This window comes from Eptatretus burgeri, chromosome 16 (assembly GCF_056783735.1).
Source record: "Eptatretus burgeri isolate ZD-2024b chromosome 16, Ebu_testis_v1, whole genome shotgun sequence".
NCBI classification, from domain to species: Eukaryota; Metazoa; Chordata; class Myxini; order Myxiniformes; family Myxinidae; genus Eptatretus; species Eptatretus burgeri.
This window is the reverse complement of record NC_140976.1, coordinates 59851362-59871324: the sequence shown is the minus strand read 5'-3', so window position 1 is coordinate 59871324 and position 19963 is coordinate 59851362. Positions and strand designations below refer to the sequence as shown.

Sequence of the window (19963 nt, the reverse complement as noted above, 5' to 3'; positions counted from 1 at the left end):
ATAAGAGCACTCATATTTTTTATTGTGCTCACTTATGTGTAGAAGTGTGTGTTGTCTATCACCATATTTAGTGAGATTTGAATTTGTTTGTGAGTGGTAAGAAAATATATTTACGTATCCAGTATACGGCAAGGAAATGCTCCTGCATAAGTGCTGAACGGTTGGATCATCAGCTGAGTGATGAAAATTAAAATTCAAATAATAGAATCTGTCAAGATTCTTTTGCAACCGGTTTTCAGCAGATTATTATTCTCTGTCCAGCCAGCCATCAATATGGAAACAGGAATCCTATCAAGCTCCTTTCCAAATTAGCAGTTGTGAGAGTTGGACGTCAGGTGACGAGTCTCATTGGATACGTCGATGTTAGTGGGGAGATGAGACTTCAGTGGCACTTTTTATCTCACCACTGTCCCTCATTCACGTGCATGTAAAAATGATGGAGGGCTCATCCGCCTTAACCAAAACCATCCCCCTTTTCTCATTCACCTATTAAAAATTGCCCGTTATTCTTCCACGTAAAGAATCTCATCTACACGCGCTTTTAGAACCGGTTTGAAGCCTAACATCTAACATCCCATAACCCCACCCTTTCTCCTCATCCTCACCTCTTATATAATTCACTAATTAAAAAAAATTCCCATTATTCTTCCAAGTAAAGAATCTCTTCTGCGCATGCACGTTGACACTATGCTAATACAGTCAAAGCTCTTTACTATGCCACCTCGCTTCTATGCCACTCTCGCTATTATACCACTTTTGCTCGGTCCCGAAAAAATTCAATACAAAATAAATTTACTATGCCACCCCCTACTCTCGCTACCATGCCACTACTGTGTGACTGTTAAAAGGCACGAGTCGTGAAAAAGTCTGTATTGCGCAGTGCTCGATTATCACACTCACGTCCAAAGGCGAAGCGACGAACTACAGTCCAGCTGCGCACAACATAACTCAATACGTACGCGCATAGTCAGACTGTGTCAAAACACGCGATTCTTCTCCCCGATGCCAGCCACAAGCCAATCACAACACGCACAACGAGACACAAAAAAGCACGAGCACACACACAGACACGCAGGCACACGTACAACAGTGACATCATTTTTTTTCAAATTCAGCCCATAATGTCAGCTCAGAAACGCAAGCGAACCGACTTTACGCTGAAGGAGAAGGAGGAGATCATCGATGCCGCGAAGAAGGAGCCGAATCAGTCCAAGTTGGCCAGGGAGATTAGCAAGAAATGGGGCGTCGAAGTTAAGAGAACCACCGTGAAGGGCATTCTCAGCAAGAAGGATGCAATCGAGGCTGCAATCAAAGCTGGATTTCCATCGAAGCGCATGAAGTTGACGCAGGCTCACGACCCGAAGCTTGATGAGGGAGTGCTCATGTGGCTGAAGCAATCAAGAGGACAGAATGTGCCTGTCAGCGGCGATCTGATCAAGGAGAAGGCGATGAAACTGGCCGAGCTGATGCACATCCCAGACTTCATGGCGAGCGACGGTTGGTTGGGCAATTTCAAGAAGCGCCACGGCATCACGTTCAAGACAGTGCAGGGCGAAGCTGGAGCGGTGGATTCGCAATCCCTTCTCGAGTGGCAACAACAGGTTCTCCGGCCCTTATTCGGGCAGTTCTCCGCAGACGACGTCTTCAACCTGGACGAGACTGGATTCTTCTGGCAGCTGCTTCCGAACAAGACCATGGCTTTCAGGGGAGAGCGGTGTACTGGAGGAAAGAAAAGCAAGCAAAGGATCACTCTTCTGGTTGGGACAAACATGAGCGGCAGCGAGAAGTTCCCTCTTCTGGTGATTGGCTATTCCAAAAAACCCCGTGCCTTCAAGACTAAAGAGATCCCGGTCAAGTACAAGGCGAACTCGAAGGCGTGGATGACGGCGGAGCTTTTTGAGGAGATGTTGCGTGCGTGGGACGGACGACTCGGCCAGCAGGGACGCAGAGTGCTGGTCTGTCTCGATAACTTCTCTGGCCACCCTCCCGAGCTCGAGCTGAACAACATCCAACTGGTCTTCTTCCCACCCAACACGACAGCCAATTCGCAACCAATGGATCAGGGAATCATAGAGAACCTCAAGCGCCACTACAAGAAGCTCCTGCTATACCGCCGGCTTGAGGCCATAGACGAGGGAAAGGCGTTCAAGTTCACGTTGCTCGACGCTCTACACGTCGCCCGGCGTGCTTGGGAGCAGGTCGGCAAGTCGACGATCAGGAACTGTTTCGCGAAGGCCAAGTTCATCGAAGAGGAGATCCAAACTGAGCCACAGGATGCGGAGCTGCCCAACATCTGGGAAGCTCTGCCTGCCGAGGAAAAGATGCACGAGAACGAGGAGATCGAGCTGTCTGACTTTCTCGAAGCTGACGAGCGCCTCGCGACTGGCGGGTATTTCACGCTGGAGGAGATTGCGGAGGAGATTCTGTGCAGTGAGGAGCCGGTGGAAAGCGAAGATGACGAGGTAACTGTCGAGGAGGAAATCGTTCCGTTCGAGGAAGCCCAGCACGCTTGTAGCACCGTCCGGAAGTTCATGCAGCAGAGAAGCGGGAAGCCCGGTGTGATGCAAGCGTGCGATCGGCTAGACAACGAGATGCACGAGATCCTCCGAAAGAAGATGCGCCAGCCGACGATTCTTGAAAGCTTTGTGTGTCATGAATTTCTCGCCATGCCATATGTTAGTGTGTGAACTCTGTTCGTGTGTGTATGTTCTCCGTTCGCTTTGCTTATACAACAGTCGTGCCTTTTACTTGCTGGAATAAATTTTGTCTAAAGATTAACTAGAGATGGGTAACTTGAGAAAATAAGGCCGTTTTTACAAAATCTCGTTACTATGCCACTCTCGCTACTATGCCACTTTTGCTCGGTCCCGACGGGTGGCATAGTAACGAGCTTTGACTGTATATATATATATATATATATATATATATATATATATATATATATATATATATATATATATATGTATACATATATATATTTCCAGCAGTGTGTGTGTGTGTGTGTGTGTGTGTGTGTGTGTGTGTGTGTGTGTGTGTGTGTGTGTGTGTGTGTGTGTGTGTGTGTGTGTGTGTGTGTGTGTGTGTGTGTGTGTGTGTGTGTGACCGCTGTTTCTCGACAACCTCTGGTCCGATCTAATTGAAACTTGCCAGGTATATTGCTGGGGACCTGAGGATGTGCCTTTTCAAGGTTTGATATTGTTGCGAATTCGCGTCCGCCGGCGTGCCAACGGCCACGTGACTCGAATCGCGGCACGTCACCCACCGGACGGACAATTCTATCGTGACCCTCTCGGACTAACGCCGGGAGCTAGTCACGGGTGGGCCTTTCGGCCTCACCACGATCGTGCCAATCGGCCCCCCGCGTGGGATAGGGTTGTTCGCCAAACTCGACCTACCTAAGTACCCACGCGGAGGGTAGACCGGGCGATCGCACCTCGCCGCAGGTCGACTCCGGACACGGGCCGCTTAAGCGATCCGTTCCGTACTATCGGGATAACCGAGCGGTGTTATCGTCGGCCTCGACGGTTCCGATTAATTATCGGGCATATTAAGCCCACTACCAACCCTTTACGTGAAGCCAGATGGAGATTCAATTAAAGAAAAGACGAAGCAAAACGGGAAAACAGTTCAACATGATGCACATTTATTCTGCGGCACACGGAGAGCACACATATACAGCCAAACAGAATGCACATATATCAAATGCTACAAAAGAAACGATGACGCAGAGATACAACCGACTACGCGAGCACACGGCAACACTTAAACAGTTTTACTTCACAGATGGCGCCGACACACATTTACTCAAAAGCAAAAGAAAAGGCCACCCTCAAAGACAAGGGGGCAGACGGGGCCTGTGGGCCAATATTTGCGCAGGACCTGAACGAGCGGTCAGGTCCGCGAGACCGGGTGGGTCCTACCCGCGTCTTCGTGATGAGCCGCAAATGTGGCAGTGCGGCGGTGCCCCGACTTAGTGCTCCTTCGCGGGTTTCGTTGGCACCGCTTGGAGTGGAGTGGGAACGGGGCCCCCTTTTCGCACTATCTCAGCACGGGGGGAAAGGGGGAATTGTTGATGCTCTGGGGAAAGAGTATAGCTGGCTTGCTTGGGTCCCGTGACGAGCGATTCCACCGCGACCTCGTCGCCGACCGCCGTCTTCCTTGCCTCGGACCCAAGCTCCTCGGACTCTTCCCCCAATTCTCCTCAGTCGACTGCCGAAAACCACCCGGACGCCCTCGCCTCCCGACTCCACTCCGCGCTCCAACCTGACTCTGCCTTTTCTGCCACTCTCCGCTCTTCCAAAACCGACTCTACCTTTTCTGCCACTCTCCGCTCTTCCAAAACAGACTCTGCCACTCTCCGCTCTTCCAAAACTGACTCTGCCCCGATTCGCCTTGCGCTCGGCGCTTTATAGGCCGGCAGGAGAACCCATATGCAAATTTCCGGATCAGGACGAGCTCGGGGGTGGAGCCACGCTCGCCCATTGGACGGGGAAAAAGGGGCGTGAATCTCCCCTGATCCTAGAATTTGCATATCTCGATTCCACACAGACGCGCCTGGAGGCGGGGCCAAACCGCCCCGCGCTTGCTGATTGGACGGATCAGAAGTGGGCGTGTAGCATTCCTGATCCGAATTCTCCTCGGAAAGGCCGCATTTTGCACTCGCGGCTCGGTGCGTATCTTGTACGAGCCCAGGACAGCCCGACGCTAGGTGCTCACAGGTGGTGCGGGAATGGCCGCAGAAGGAGAGAGGTGAAGGTGGTGGAGGGTTTATGGTGGTGGTTTATGGCCATGGTGCCATTTGGAATGGCGGTGATGCGATGCTTTCGGGAGCGAGTTGTGAAGGTAAAGATCGTGGCTGTTGGCGTTGTTGTTGTTGTGTGATGGTTGGAACGTGGTTGGTTCAAAATAAAGATAGAACAGAAAAACGGCTATCTCAAAGTGTCGCAGCCCAAATGAATCACATTTATTACCTCTAAACAATGGGTTTGGGGCTAACTACACATATACTTACAGAGATATCTCACCTACGGGACCTGAATGGTGGTTTGCGAATTTCCTCAATCGCAACACTATTAATCGGACAAGTGCTTCCCAAGTTATGGCCATTTATTTACCAAACCAATGGGAAGACACGTTGTTGCGTGGGCGTGGCTGATGGAGAAGGGAAGCATAGCCACGTTCCCCATTACGGGTTACAACGTAGGGCTTCCGGAGAGTGATGACTTCGTGTATTCTTATAATTTCTCGATTTCTTATGCGCATTTATAGATAAACACAATGGCCCAACTTATGATCGTTTTCATATTAGACGGTGTATAAATTTCGGGAACATCAGAGTGCTGGTATGCTCCGAACCAGGAAGTAAATTTTTTCTCTCTCTTCTCTTCTCTTTTTGTTTTTCCTTGCCACTACATTGCGAAAAGGTAAAATACGTTGGCGCTAATTGAATAATTGGGGATTAAAACTAAATTGCGAATAATGGTAACTGCGAATAATATCTAACTTCCGGGTCACGCACATACGGGCACGCGAGAGCGAAGAAACGGCCTGTGTGGTTTATTTTTTTTTTTTTTTTTTTACGGGCACGCACTAGTAGATATAATTCCAGCTGTGTGTGTGTGTGTGTGTGTGTGTGTGTGTGTGTGTGTGTGTGTGTGTGTGTGTGTGTGTGTGTGTGTGTGTGTGTGTGTGTGTGTGTGTGTGTGTGTGTGTGTGTGTGTGTGTGTGTGTGTGTGTGTGTGTGTGTGAGTGTGAGTGTGACAGCTGTTTCTCGATAACCTCTGGTCCGATCTAATTGAAACTTGCCAGGTATATTGCTGGGGACCTGAGGATGTGTCTTTTCAAGGTTTGATATTAATCGGACAAGTGCTTCCCAAGTTATAGCCATTTATTTACCAAACCAATGGCAAGACACGTTGTGTGGGCGTGGCCGATGGGGAATGGAAGCTCAGCCGCGTTCCCCATTACGGGTTACAACGTACGGGCTTCCGGAGAGTTATGACTTCATGTATTCCAATAATATCTCGATTTCTTATGCGCATTTATAGATAAACACAATGGCCCAACTTATGATTGTTTTCATATTAGATGGTGTATAAATTTCGGGAACATCAGAGTGCTGGTATGCTCCGAACCAGGAAGTAAATTTTTTCTCTCTCTTCTCTTCTCTTCTCTTTTTGTTTTTCCTTGCCACGACATTGTGAAAAGGTAAAATACGTTGGCGCAAATTGAATAATTGTGTATTAAAAATAAATTGCGAATTATCGTAACTGCGAATAATATCGAACTTCCGGGTCACGCACGTACAGGCACGTGAGAGCGAAGAAACGGCCTGTGTGGTTTATTTATTTTTTATTATTATTATTATTGTTATTATTATTATTATTTTTTTTTTTTCTTACGGGCACGTACTAGTATACATATATATGTATATATGTATATATATATATATGTATGTGTATATATATATATATATATATATATATATATATATATATATATATATATATATATATATATATATATATATATATATATATATATATATATATATATATATGAAGACCACAAGGGGAAAACCAGGGATGTCAGGAAATAAGTCATTTTGAAGAAACTGAAAAACAAAGTTTCAAGACTTTGGTAGACTGTTTTGTAACTGTCATAGATTTCTTTTCCAGTAAAAGGAAGAATGATCATTGGCCGATCAAATTAAGCATGTAGCATTTGCCAAGCTTCTGTGTTATTTAATTTAAGAGCAAAGAACGAATCAATGTTGCAAACTGACATCACTGGTTATTTCCTTGTTTAATAATTGCCATGCAATTTTAACCCAGGATGTGCAGCAAATTATTGCTTGTTGGTTATTAGCATACATTACATGACTTTGGTGATCACAGATTATTTTTTTCAACATTAAACGATCATTGTTTTTTGTTTGATTGGTGTTCAACGTCATACTCAAGGGTATTTCGCTTATATGACGACTGATTCTCCATTTCTTACTCCGTACTACTTCATATGATGGAAAACCGGGAGGAAACCAAGGATAAACCACCCCCGCGATAGCCGGTCACCTCATGTGACTCCCTCATATACCTAAGCAGGTTGATTGGGCGGTGGGTATATCGAATGAGGATGGGTGCTCAGACGCGCTAACCATTAAGCCATGGCGTGGGTCCCATAAAAGTCACAATAAAGGTTTGACCAGGCTTGAACCACGATATGCACCAACTACGGAGCCCATGATATAACCAAATAGGCCATTGTAGTGCTCAGAGTTTATGCTGTGAAAGTTTTGCAAGATATGTTAGTCAGCTGGAAGGTTTTTTTTTTTGTCTGTAATCACGTATAAATAATTCTGCAGAGCACAGTTATCATTGGAAATTTTTGTAACTTCACACATCAGAGGCCTATAGAGGTCCCTTTCAGCGCATAAAATTTTGAAGGTCAAAGGTCAAGGTCACTTTGTCGCAAATCAGGGGAGTCGACAAAACCCTTATTTTTTGAGTAATTTTGATCGCATCGTCTTCAAACTTCATGGGAATATCGTTCATGGTCTGGCGCTCAGCTGATTAATTTTTGGTGGCGATTGGCCTTGACCTTCATGGTTAGCGCTGGAGGTCGAAAATATTTGACCCCAAGGTCAAATTTTTAATTGTTAGGTACCATATCGTGTAATACCATCCTTTCGCCTACTCGATGGCGTACAAAAACCCTGCGTGATGAACCGAAGATTTCAAATTTTGATTCATCGGTCCATAAGACCTTCTTCCAGTTTTCAGCAGTCCACGGGCTTCATGGCCCAGGCAAGCCTCTTTATATTATTTTGCCATCTTAGGTAATCTGGCTTTCTTCCTGCCACTCGACCTGTCAAACCTGCAGCTCGAAGTCTTCTCTTCACAGTTGAATCTGTGACGTCTTTACTTCAACCAGTGTTAAGCTGTGCTTGAAGCTGCTGTCCTGTGAGCTGCCTATCACACAAGCTGTTAATTCTCAGAAACTTGTTTTCTGATTGTGTTGTGGCTTTGGGTCTGCCAGACCTCGTCCTGTCAGAGTTTCCTCCAGTTTCCAAGTGCCTTTTGATGGTGTAGAAAACTGTATTCACTGACACCTTGGCTTGTTTTGCAATTTCTCGAAAGGAAAGACCTGCATTTTTAAGGGTTATAATGGTCTGTCTGTCTTCCTTTGTTAATTGTCTTTTGCTCACCATTATGAAAGCAATATACTACTTCCTGCAGTGCAACATTGTCCAAAGAATGCATCAGAGGGTGTAGCAACACAGTGTGTTCCAACACTGCTTTTATACAGACAGAGGATCTGTAAACTAATCAACAAAAGTTGGGACACCTGTAGCAATTGTTTGCATCCACTGTCAAGGCTTAATTTACTTCCTTTGCTGCAGGACAGCTGCAGTTGCTAACCCATTACTTGTTCGCTGAAAAGGGCCTTTTTTAACAACTCTGAAATTTACTTTTTTTTTTTTACAGTTTTTGGTAACCTAAACTTTTTTTGTAACTTCTGGCAGTTTACCGCTTTGCCTTGTACCCTGGCCACTTGAACTGCTTAAATTCCATTTAAAACTGGAAAAATAGGGGTGTTCTAAAACTTTTGACTGGTCGAGTGTATATATATGTATATATATATATATATATATATATATATATATATATATATATATATATATATATATATATATATATATATATATTGTTACGAATTCTGGCCCGCCTGGCATGCGAGCGATAGCGTAACTCCAATCGCAACCGCGTCGCCCACCGGAAGGACAATTCAGTCGTGACCCTCCTGGAACTACTGCCAGGAGCCAGTCACGGCTGGGGGTTTAACCTCACCATGATCGTGTCAATTGCCCACCCGCACAGGATAGGGTTGCTCGCCAATTTCGACCTACCTAAGTACCTGCGCGAGTAGTCGACCGGGCGATTGTACCTTGCTGCAGGTTGGCCTAGGACACGAACCGCTTAAGCGGTCCGTTCCGTGCTACAGTGATAACCGAGCGGTGTTATCGCCGACCTCAACGGATGTGATTCTGTTCACCGGGCATTCAAAACCCTCTACTAATTTATTCCGTGATTCAAAAGGGAAAAAGACGACGAACGGGATACATTTTACACAAGGACATTTATTCAAGCAAGCACATATTACACACACAACACAAGCAAGGAATCGTGCACATATTTACAAGCAAGGCAAATCAAAATGAAACATGGATACAGGCAAGAAAGCAATAAAAGCAATACCACCGAATACGAGCAATGTACAGTCACTTACACAGGTTTACTTGTCGGACTCGGCGCCACTCTCTCTCACACACACACACACACACACACACACACACACACACACACACACACACACACACACACACACACACACACACACACACACACACACACACACGAAAAGACCTCCCTTTAGTGGTCGTTCGGTCTCTCTCCCACGACCGTCAGCGTGGTCGCGCCTGGTTCCGGCCTCCCACGCTGCCGGCGAACCCTCTCCGGCACCCCTCGTCCGGATGCGCAGGTCCACCAGACAGCCGGCACTGCTGCACCTCCCGTCCGCGTCTCTACCAACAAGCCGCTCGCCGGACCACGAGCGCAGGACCGAGAGAGAGAGAGAGAGAGAGAGAGAGAGAGAGAGAGAGAGAGAGAGAGAGAGAGAGAGAGAGAGAGAGAGAGAGAGAGAGAGAGAGAGAGAGAGAGAGAGAGAGAGAGAGAGAGAGAGAGAGAGAGAGAGAGAGAGAGAGAGAGAGAGAGAGAGAGAGACAGAGAGACAGACTCGCGCGTGAGAGACTCGCGCGTGGTCCGCCTTATATAGCGCGGGGCTCCGCCCTTCGCTCCTCCCTGTTTTCGGCTCCACCTCGTTTCGAGAAGGTTCCCAAAAAGGGGCGTTCCCTCACCCCAACCGCCTCACGCTGTTCATCCACCAATCGGCGGCGAGCTGCCCTCCCCCTTTCCTTCACACCAAGCGCTGGGAAAAATAGGCGGGAAAAATCCGCGCGCCCAAAAGGGAACTCTTTTGGTTCCCTTTTTCGTTCGATGGTTTTCAACGTGGCTTGTTCCTTGCGTGGAGGTTTGTTCAAAATAACGATAGAAAAAAAAAAACGGCTATCTCAAAGAGTCGCAGCCCGGTGAATCACACGAATTCCCTTTAAACAACGGAAGGGAACTATCTGCACATAAACTTAGCGTCATAACTGATCTCAGGTCCCTTTATGGTGTATTGCGAATTTCCACAGCCGTAACAATATATATGTGTATATATATATATATATATATATATATATATATATATATATATATATATATATATATATATATATATATATATATATATATATTGTTACGTTTGAGGGGGGGGTATGCATTCAAAGGGTAATTAGGATGTTTAATTAGGTATGCCATGCTGTTCGAGTTTACCAGGATCTCGATGTAATAAGTAGTAATTCAGTGGTGATAAGTTGTCTAGTAAATGTTCATTTCTTCAAGGGGGAAATGATAAATGTCACGTAATTAGATAGGGACACGGGATAGGGTAAGTGTGTCTGCGTAAACCCCTTTTGGTATTCTCTGAAGACTGGCCGTGACGTCACAGGACAGAGCAGCGGATGGCTCCGCCCCGTGATCACGATTGGCAGAAGGCGACAGCAGTGGGCCAATAAACGGCTCGATTGGAGGTGATGAGGGCAGAAGGATAAAAAGGTTCTGTTCAGGGTCGAAAAGGAAGAAGAAGAAGATTACAACCAGAACGCTCGTGTTTTTTTGGTGTGGAACCTGTGGCGGCAGAGAGCGTCCTGGTGGCTGTGCTGAGTCGACCGTGCTCTTGATCGTGCTTTTGATCATGCCTGGGAGCCTTGCCGAGCCTCGTGCCTCGCTTTGGTTGGCTCTGGGGTTCTGCTGACTCGGAGTACGGGGTCGGGCAGCGGGCGGACCTGCCTCCCTCTCCTGCTCGTGGCTTGGCGCGGGAGCTGGTTCCCTGGCGGCTGTGGGCGGACTTGGGCCAGGACCAGGAGGTCGACAGCACCACGGTTTCTCCTGCCCCCCCCCCCCTGGTGAGAGCAAGGCCGGCTCGTCCGGCGCCGATCCAGGGACAGTTGCGTCCACACCACGGTCCAGCCTGACCACCAGAAATAGCTACGTTTTGTGTGTGTGTGTGTGTGTGTGTGTGTGTGTGTGTGTGTGTGTGTGTGTGTGTGTGTGTGTGTGTGTGTGTGTGTGTGTGTGTGTGTGTGTGTGTGTGTGTGTGTGTCTGCTTGGCGCCTTAGAGGGATTGAGAACTGTATATTCATTGGAATTGTCTGTGTTTTTCCCCACGCCCGATCCCACACCATCCCGTTGAATCGCCCCGGATCCCTCTTCTTGCCGAGTCTTGTTATTTTTAGTAATAATAAAAAACGAATAAACATCATCAACTCAGTGAAAAGTGACTCGTGCCACCTTCCTCGTCCCGTTTGCGGAAGGGCGATTAGAACCGCCATGTTTGGGTTATAAATAAATAAATCGCCTCCATCGTTTCGGCTCATTCTACGTTGGCGGGACTGTTCAAGTCCCGTGGACGTCACATTGGTGTCAGGGTGTTGGATGTTCGAACCCCTCTAAATTATATACTAGGATTAAAATCTCGCCACGAATTGGAATATAAAATTACTACAGAAAAGCGCGCGATCGCGGGAAAATTTTGGCGGGATTTTTCTAATTTAAATTAATTGGCGGTAAACGGGACTTCTGCACCATGGCGGATGTGCAGATGTTTGAGGAGGAAGGCCACGTGTCTGGCAGCGAGTCGGGGGAAGAGGGGAGAGACGGGGGTAGGGTTGGAACCTCCCCTATTCCGAGCGTGGACCGTGCTTCATTGCCCGTAACGGGGCCAGCAGCGCCGGAAACCGTCGCGATGTCGATCCAGACAATGTTGGAACGTTTAATAGGGGACATGACGGTACAAATGGCAAATCAATTCGTGGCACAGAGGGCAGAAATGACGGCACAGAGGGCAGAAATGACGGCACAGAGGGCAGAAATGACGGCACAGAGGGCAGAAATGACGGCACAGAGGGCAGAAATGACGGCACAGAGGGCAGAAATGACGGCACAGAGGGCAGAAATGACGGCACAGAGGGCGGAAATGACAGATCAATTGGGGGTAATGGGGGTACAGTTGGGTGCACGGATTGATTTAATGAGGGATGAATTGGGGGAAAAGATGGAGAAAATGAAAACTGAGATGCAGGAGTGTGTGGATGTTAAATTGGGAGAAATACAAAGTAAATTCGAGGATAGATTGGAGGAAACAAAGGTAGAAATTACATTGGAGGGGGAAAATATACGGAAAAAATTGGTAGATAAAATTGATGCAATGAACATTCGGGTTGATAAAGTGGATGAAAGCCTGGAACGTCATCATGCCTGTGTGGATGCTCGTATGCAGCTGCAAGTTGAAGAGTGGGGAGAGCTGAGGAAGCAAGGGATGAATTTGGCGGAGGAGGTAAAAGGATTGGAGGCTCGTTTGGACGAACAAGATAAAATTATGAGCCAAGATGAAGTCTTGGATAAAGGCCTGGTAGAGCCGTCTTTTGTAAGTAGAGTGTCCGGGTTGGTTGAGGAGCAGCTACAAACTCGCGACGGAGCCTTGGAGGAGGTTGTGCAGGCCCAGAAGATCCTGCGGGAAGAGGTGAATCGGTCCATTCAACGTTTGGAACAAGAGGCAAAATTGACCCATGAGACCCTCACCACAAAACATCTTTGGCCACAGTGGGCTCCGAAATTGGATACGCAGCCACAAGGGTGTTTGATCCCTGGGCTGGATTCGGACAAGGGAGAAACTGAGAAGCGGGCCACCGTAAAAGTGATCCCCCTGGTAAATTTCGACGGGTCAGGGAGCGTTGAAGCTTTTCTGATGCAATTTGAGTGCATTTCCCGACTAAACGGGTGGAATGAGCAGGAACGTACAGGGAATTTGGTGGCAACGTTGCGGGGACCAGCCGCAGACTGTTAAACGTGATCACGGAGGGGATGTTGACCAGCTCCCACATTTGCGAGGCGTTGAGCCGTCGGTTTGGGTTCGCGGCAAACTGTGATCTGGTGTGGGCTCAGCTCCAGCACCGCAGATTAAAGCCGGGTGAGACAGTGCAGGAGCTGGCACAGGACATTTACCTATCAGTCAGGATCGCGTATCGGGACCTTACAGTGGAGGCATGGGACAGACTGGCACTAGAGAAATTTTTAGCTGCTCTTCCTGACCCTGAGGTCCGAGCGCTAGTGGAGTTACAGGATCCACCCACCGTTCACCGACCGGCCGAGTGCGCGGCCAGGCTGGCCTCGTGGAGTCGGCCGGGTCGGGTTCCAGAGAGGCTATCGGTGACGATCCGACAGGCGGAGATCCAGGATCAGGGAGGGGGGCTGGGAGAAATTAGCATTACCCAAATGTTTCAGGAAATTTGCCAGAAACTGTCAAGTTTGATAAAGGGTAATCCCATAGTTAGTGCGCCAAAGCGGCGGGGTCCAGCCCAGCCAATAGAGCAATTCGATTATGGCCGAGGGGGTCCAGAACCGGAAGAGACATTTCACCGATACTCACGGGGGCCTTTTATGAGGAGTTGTTTCCGGTGCGGGCGAAGAGGACACATGCAACGATATTGCCGGTACCTGGCGATGGAGGGACCCTCCAATAGACTTTTAGACTCGGAGAGGGTGAATCCTCCTGCTGAACCACCAGGTCTATCCGAGATACCCTTTCATAGGTCGGGTCCGGAGATCACTGTCGGGGGTCCGGGAGACTAGATCGGGCTGAGCATATAGGGCCATGCACGGCTGGTGAGATTGTGGCGAAGTGCCTCCTTTAGTGGAAAAAAAAATGAATTGTGGGAAAATTGGCATGGGTTTGTAAGTTCTGCTGGGTTTTAGAGTGACAATCGGGACAGTGGGTAATTGGTAACAAAGCGGGCACGAGTGGCTGTCCAATGGCTGGTGCGTGGATCGGATGAGAAGTGCTGTGTGAGTTGTTTTAAGTTAAGAAGTGAAATGTATGGTGCACACATTGATTTTTTATTGGACATGGTATGGTAACAGGGAAGGTCATGGTCAGCAAAGTGTTAGAAATGCAGGTGTCACATGTAAGGCCGATGGGGTGGGGGAGTCATGTGGGTTTTGTGGGTGGGGATGATATGCTTGTCCACAGGGATTGCTGAAGCTCACGGTGAGCGTGAATTGCGACCCCCTTCAAGGAGATTCACCACCTGGTGGCTAATGGTGACAGTGTCTGGAGGCAACTGGGAGAGGGTCTGGTTGGGTGACCAAGGCGGGTAGGACCTTGGCGACCCAGGAAGGCCAGAGGAGCCAGTGAGACCCCTTCCAGAGTGTTGTACGGGATTGGAGCTGATGGCTACCAGGGGGGAGGGAATCAAAGGGAGCGGGGCGGAGAAACGTCCGGGTTGGAGTAAAGCTTACCTGTGGGCATGGTTGCACCTGAGATGCCCCCATCATCTTGTGGTAAACCACCCCACAGCCATGACGGGATTCAGCCTGCATGATTAAAATGAGGACCATGACCTAGAAATGTGATGATGACCATGGTGTGAGTGTTGTGAAGATGTGTGAGTCCCACTCGATCCCGCACAACTTGACAGGTGCAGCAAGGGCATGATGTCCGCATAATTTTGGGGCAAGCAAATTTGAAAATTGGCTCCCCAGGTAACGCTGGGTCTATTAGCATCCACTGGGGGAGGCGGTCAAGTGTAAATATCCTGTGAATAGTGTCGTTAAGGCTTAGAGTAGGAATGTAAAGTATAAGTGTTGTGTTTTTGTGGAACCTTTTGTTTCCCCTCCCCAGATCACTGGAAGAGTGCTGGGCAAGAGCGATGATCCGGAGGATGGAGTGCAACTTCGCTCAGTGCTCTCACGAAATAAAATAAAATAAAATAAAATAAAATAAAAAAATAAAAAAAACGAATGATTGTTTAGGCGAGGATAAGGCCATAAGGGGGTAGTACATTAAGCAGGATAGGTAAGTTAGCTGCGACTCGCTGCCCATTGCCCCTCCTACTTTATTTCGTTAGGTTAATTAGGTGTGAGTCAGTAAGTGTTAAGGCTGGTACGGTAGCGCCTGTGATATACCTTGCAGGAGCTGCGGTACCAGAGGAGGGGGCAGTGTTACGTTTGAGGGGGGGGGGTATGCATTCAAAGGGTAATTAGGATGTTTAATTAGGTATGCCATGCTGTTCGAGTTTACCAGGATCTCGATGTAATAAGTAGTAATTCAGTGGTGATAAGTTGTCTAGTAAATGTTCATTTCTTCAAGGGGGAAATGATAAATGTCACGTAATTAGATAGGGACACGGGATAGGGTAAGTGTGTCTGCGTTAACCCCTTTTGGTATTCTCTGAAGACTGGCCGTGACGACACAGGACAGAGCAGCGGATGGCTCCGCCCCGTGATCACGATTGGCAGAAGGCGACAGCAGTGGGCCAATAAACGGCTCGATTGGAGGTGATGAGGGCAGAAGGATAAAAAGGTTCTGTTCAGGGTCGAAAAGGAAGAGGAAGAAGATTACAACCAAAAGATCGTGTTTTTTTGGTGGGGAGGCTGTTGCGCGGAGAGCATCCTTGTTGTTGTGCTGATTCAATCGTGTTCTTGATCGTGTCTTGGGGCCTTGCTGAGCCTCGTGCCTCACCTTGGTTGGCTCTGGGGTTCTGCTGACTCAGAGTACGGGGTCGAACGGCGGGCGGACCTGCCTCCCTCTCCTGCTCGCAACTTGGCGCCAGAACTGGTTCCCTGGCGGCTGTGAGCGGACTTGGGCCAAGACCAGGAGGTCGACAGCACCACGGTTTCTCCTGCCCCCCTGACGAGAGCAAGTCCAGCTCGTCCGACGCCGATCCAGGGACAGTTGCGTCCACACCACGGTCCAGCCTGACCACCAGAAATAGCTACGTTTTGTGTGTGTGTGTGTGTGTGTGCTTGGCGCCTTAGAGGTTTGAGATCTGTATATTCATTGGAATTGTCTGTGTTTTTCCCCACGCCCGATCCCACACCATCCCGTCGAATCGCCCCGGATCCCTCTTCTTGCCGAGTCTTGTTATTTCTGGTCAATAGTAAAAACGAATAAACATCAACTCAGTGAAAAGTGACTCGTGCCACCTTCCTCGTACCGTTTGCGGTAGAGCGATTAAAACCGCCATGTTTGGGTTATAAATAAATAAACCGCCTCCATCGTTTCGGCTCATTCTACCTTGGCGGGACTGTTCAAGTCCCGTGGACGTCACAATATGAAAGGAAAGAAGTGCTTTAATCAGAAAGTCAATTTTACATTTGCTTGTATGGGAGGGGGGAGAAAATCAGTCTCGTATTTTGGGCTTTTGGGGCTTGAGTCAGTCTCGATTTTCCATTTGCTTGTATGGGAGGGGGAGAAAATCAGTCTCCTATTTTGGGCTTTTGGGGCTTAAGTTAGAAAGTTTTTCCCTTTCCCCCCATTCATTTGAATGGTTGCCTCAGAAGCCCCTTTTATCCTCTACTGAGGAAGGATGTTGGGAGGAGGGAATGCAAGTAAAATGAGTCCATTGCCTCAGGGCAAGCTCGAAACAAGAGCTCGGGTGTGCAGTTAAAAATGCTTGACTCATTTGTGTGAAACATTGGCATGAATGGAATTTCCTTAAAGCATTCCGCTTCCAACACTGAGTTATATTCAAAGCTCGGAAGGAAAAATATTTAACTAATCTTAAGGCCCTGTCACACCTTGACGATTTAGCCAACGTATGCCTGACGTATGCACAATTGGGCTAAAACGCTGGCACACGTCGAATACGTTTTGGGTAAGTTTGTATACACTAAGAGCACGCTGAAAAACACTGCCATACATCGTAGTACGCTGGCTTTCATCGTTGTTCTTTGCGGTTGTCCTCAAATTTTAGCATGCTTGAAATTTTACGATGTACGCCAGCGTATGACTCACGCGTTCCGCTACGCTGGCCATAAGTTGTAGGCACGTTATGCGATCGTTGACACACGTCGACACACATTACTTGTAAGTTACTCATAAGTCGAAACGCGTCGAGGTAATGATTAGCGTACCCGAAACTTATTTATAACCTACAAGTAACGTATTGTAGGCACGTCACACGATCGTTGCACACACGTCGAGGCACGTTACGCGATCGTTGATACACGTTGACGCACGTTACTTGTAAGTTACTCATAAGTCGAAACACGTCGAGGTAATGCTTAGCATACCCAAAACTTATTTCTAACTGATGTGTAACGTGCCTCCAACGCATATTGACGTATATAGATGTATTTGATTGACGTCTTCCGGACGACCACAGAACTTACTGAACGTGTTTCTAATTTACAGCTACCATATAATGGCGTATTGGCAGCGTTTTTAAGAAAAAATAACAACAATAACTTCCGATATTTCGTCACGTGCCGTTACGTCACGTCCGATTGCCTCTTCAGTTTGCTCATATCTTATTCTTAGTTCCTCCTCTGTGACTATTTTCTGTTTGAGGATATTGTCATGTCGACGTCGAAACTTAAGGCCCAGTCACACCTTGACGTTTTAGCCAGCTTATGCCAATTTTTGGAAAATTTGTCTAAAACGCTGGTACACGTTGAATACGTTATGGGTAAGTTTTGATAACATTGAGAGCACACTGAAAAACACTGCCATACGTCATAGTACGCTGGCTTTAAACGTTGTACTTTTCGGTTGTCCTCAAATTTTCCATGCTTGAAATTTTAAGACTAATGCCAGCGTATGACTCACACGTTCCGCATAACGCTGGCCATAAGTTGTAGGCACGTCACGCGATTATTGACACACGTCGACACACGTTACTTGTAAGTTACTCATAAGTCGAAACACATCGAGGTAATGTTTAGCGTACCCGAAACTTATTTCTAACCTATGAGTAACGTGTTGTACTCACATTACGTGATCGGTGACACACATCGACACGTTACTTGTAAGGTACTCATAAGTCGAAACACATCAAGGTAATGGTTAGCGTCAGTATTCCAGACTTCCTGGTTTTATTATTTTTTTTTTTCTTTCTTCCTTCGGTATGATGGTGATTTTGACACTTCGATTTGTAGTGCGGTTATAATATAATATAATTAATAGGCTGCCGCTCAACGATTTAAATCATAACCGCACTGTACACTGAACACCGTCATACCGAAGAAAAAAAAAAAACCGGGAGTCTGGAACACTGACACTAACCATTACCTTGACGTGTTTCAACTTATGAGTACCTTTCAAGTAACGTGTGTCAACAATCGCATATCGTGCGTACAACTTATTCCCATCGCATGCGGAGCGTGTGTCATACGGCAAGTACGTCATAAAATTTTCAACATGTTAAAAATTACAACACATACTCCACTTAATACGACGTATGATAGCGTACTTTAGCATTCTATTCACGCATACCAAACTTACCCATACCGTATTCGACGTGCGCCAGCGTTTTAGACGCATTTTTCAGAGGTCGGCATACGCTGACAAGATCGCCAAGGTGTGACTGCGATGTTGACACTTCCATTTCTCCGGCGATTATGATTTGAATCATTGTGCGGCAGCCTTTCCATAACCTACGCCACGTCATCGTCGGCGATGCGTGCAACGCGCTATGCCGAAGTTAGACTATCGTTGGGCATAGGTTGTGAAGGCCGACAACAGGTTCAGCATTCGTTGGTATAAGTTATTTATAACACAACGAAACGTTCTGTGTCCGTTTCTATTATGTTATGCGTAAAACCAAGTCGTTATGAATACGTCCGAATCTTTAAAAAAAACATCAAAAGTTCAACGTAAGCCAGCATTTTACATACATTTTAATACGTTGCCATTGCTGGCTCAAACGTCAAGGTGTGACTGGGCCTTTAAAAGCAAATGTCCGAATATATTTTAAAATTCGTGATAGACCAAAAAAAAAAAACAAAAAAAAAAACAACAGCAACAACTTCAGATATTTCATCACGTGCCTTCACTGAACCGAGGAGAGAAAAAAAGAAAATGTGCCTTGACGGCGAAAATAAGTTTCGGGTATGCAAACCATTACCTCGACGTGTTTCGACTTATGAGTAACTTACAAGTAACGTGTGTCAACGATCCCATATCGTGCCTACAACTTATTCCCAGCGTAGCGGAACGTGTGAGCCATATGGCGAGTACGTCATAAAATTTTCAGCATGCTTGAAATTTCACAACGTACGAAACGTACCACGAAATATGACAGCGTACTTTATCGTTTTTCAGCGTGCTCTTAACGTATACACAACTTACCCATAACGTATTCGACGTGTGCCAGCGTTTTAGACACATTTTTCATAGGTCGGCATATGCTGGCTAAATCGTCAAGGTGTGATTGCGTAGTTGACACTTCCAATTCTCAGGCGGTTATGATTTAAATCGGCGTGCAGCAGGTTTTTAACAGGCTACGCCATGAGTTCGTCGGCGATACGTGCAGTGCGCTATGCCTAAGTTAAACTATCGTTGGGCATAGGTTGTGAACGCTGACAAATGGCTAGGCATTCGTTGTTATTAGTTATCTATAAGACAACGAAACGTTCTGTGCCCATGACTAATATGTTATGCATACGACCAACACGTTATGAATACGACCAAAACTTAAAAAAAAATATCAAAATTTCAGCGTACGCCAACGTTTTACATACATTTTTATACGTTGCCATTTCTGGCTAAATCGTCAAGATGTGACAGCGCCTTTAGGTGCAATGGCAAACCGACCAGTATAACCAAGTAAGTACTCATAGATATGCTTACATACAAAACACTCACTTGTCATAGGCTCTGGGGAGAGAATATTTAACCGTAGGGCAAACTGAAGCCTGTTTGTCTTTGTTGATCTGGAAATGCATACAAGTTGCTTTTACAAGCATAATAATTCTTCCCAAATAAGCCATGATGAATATTAATGGGAATATTAATATTCATC

The 19963-nt window shown here is 46.9% G+C and overlaps 1 protein-coding gene across 3 annotated transcripts in view; it reads left to right on the top strand.

Moving 5' to 3' along the window:
• LOC147011145 (sodium/glucose cotransporter 1-like) overlaps positions 1-19963 on the top strand; it is a 125737-nt gene that overhangs the window by 72390 nt on the left and 33384 nt on the right. The window lies entirely within an intron of this gene.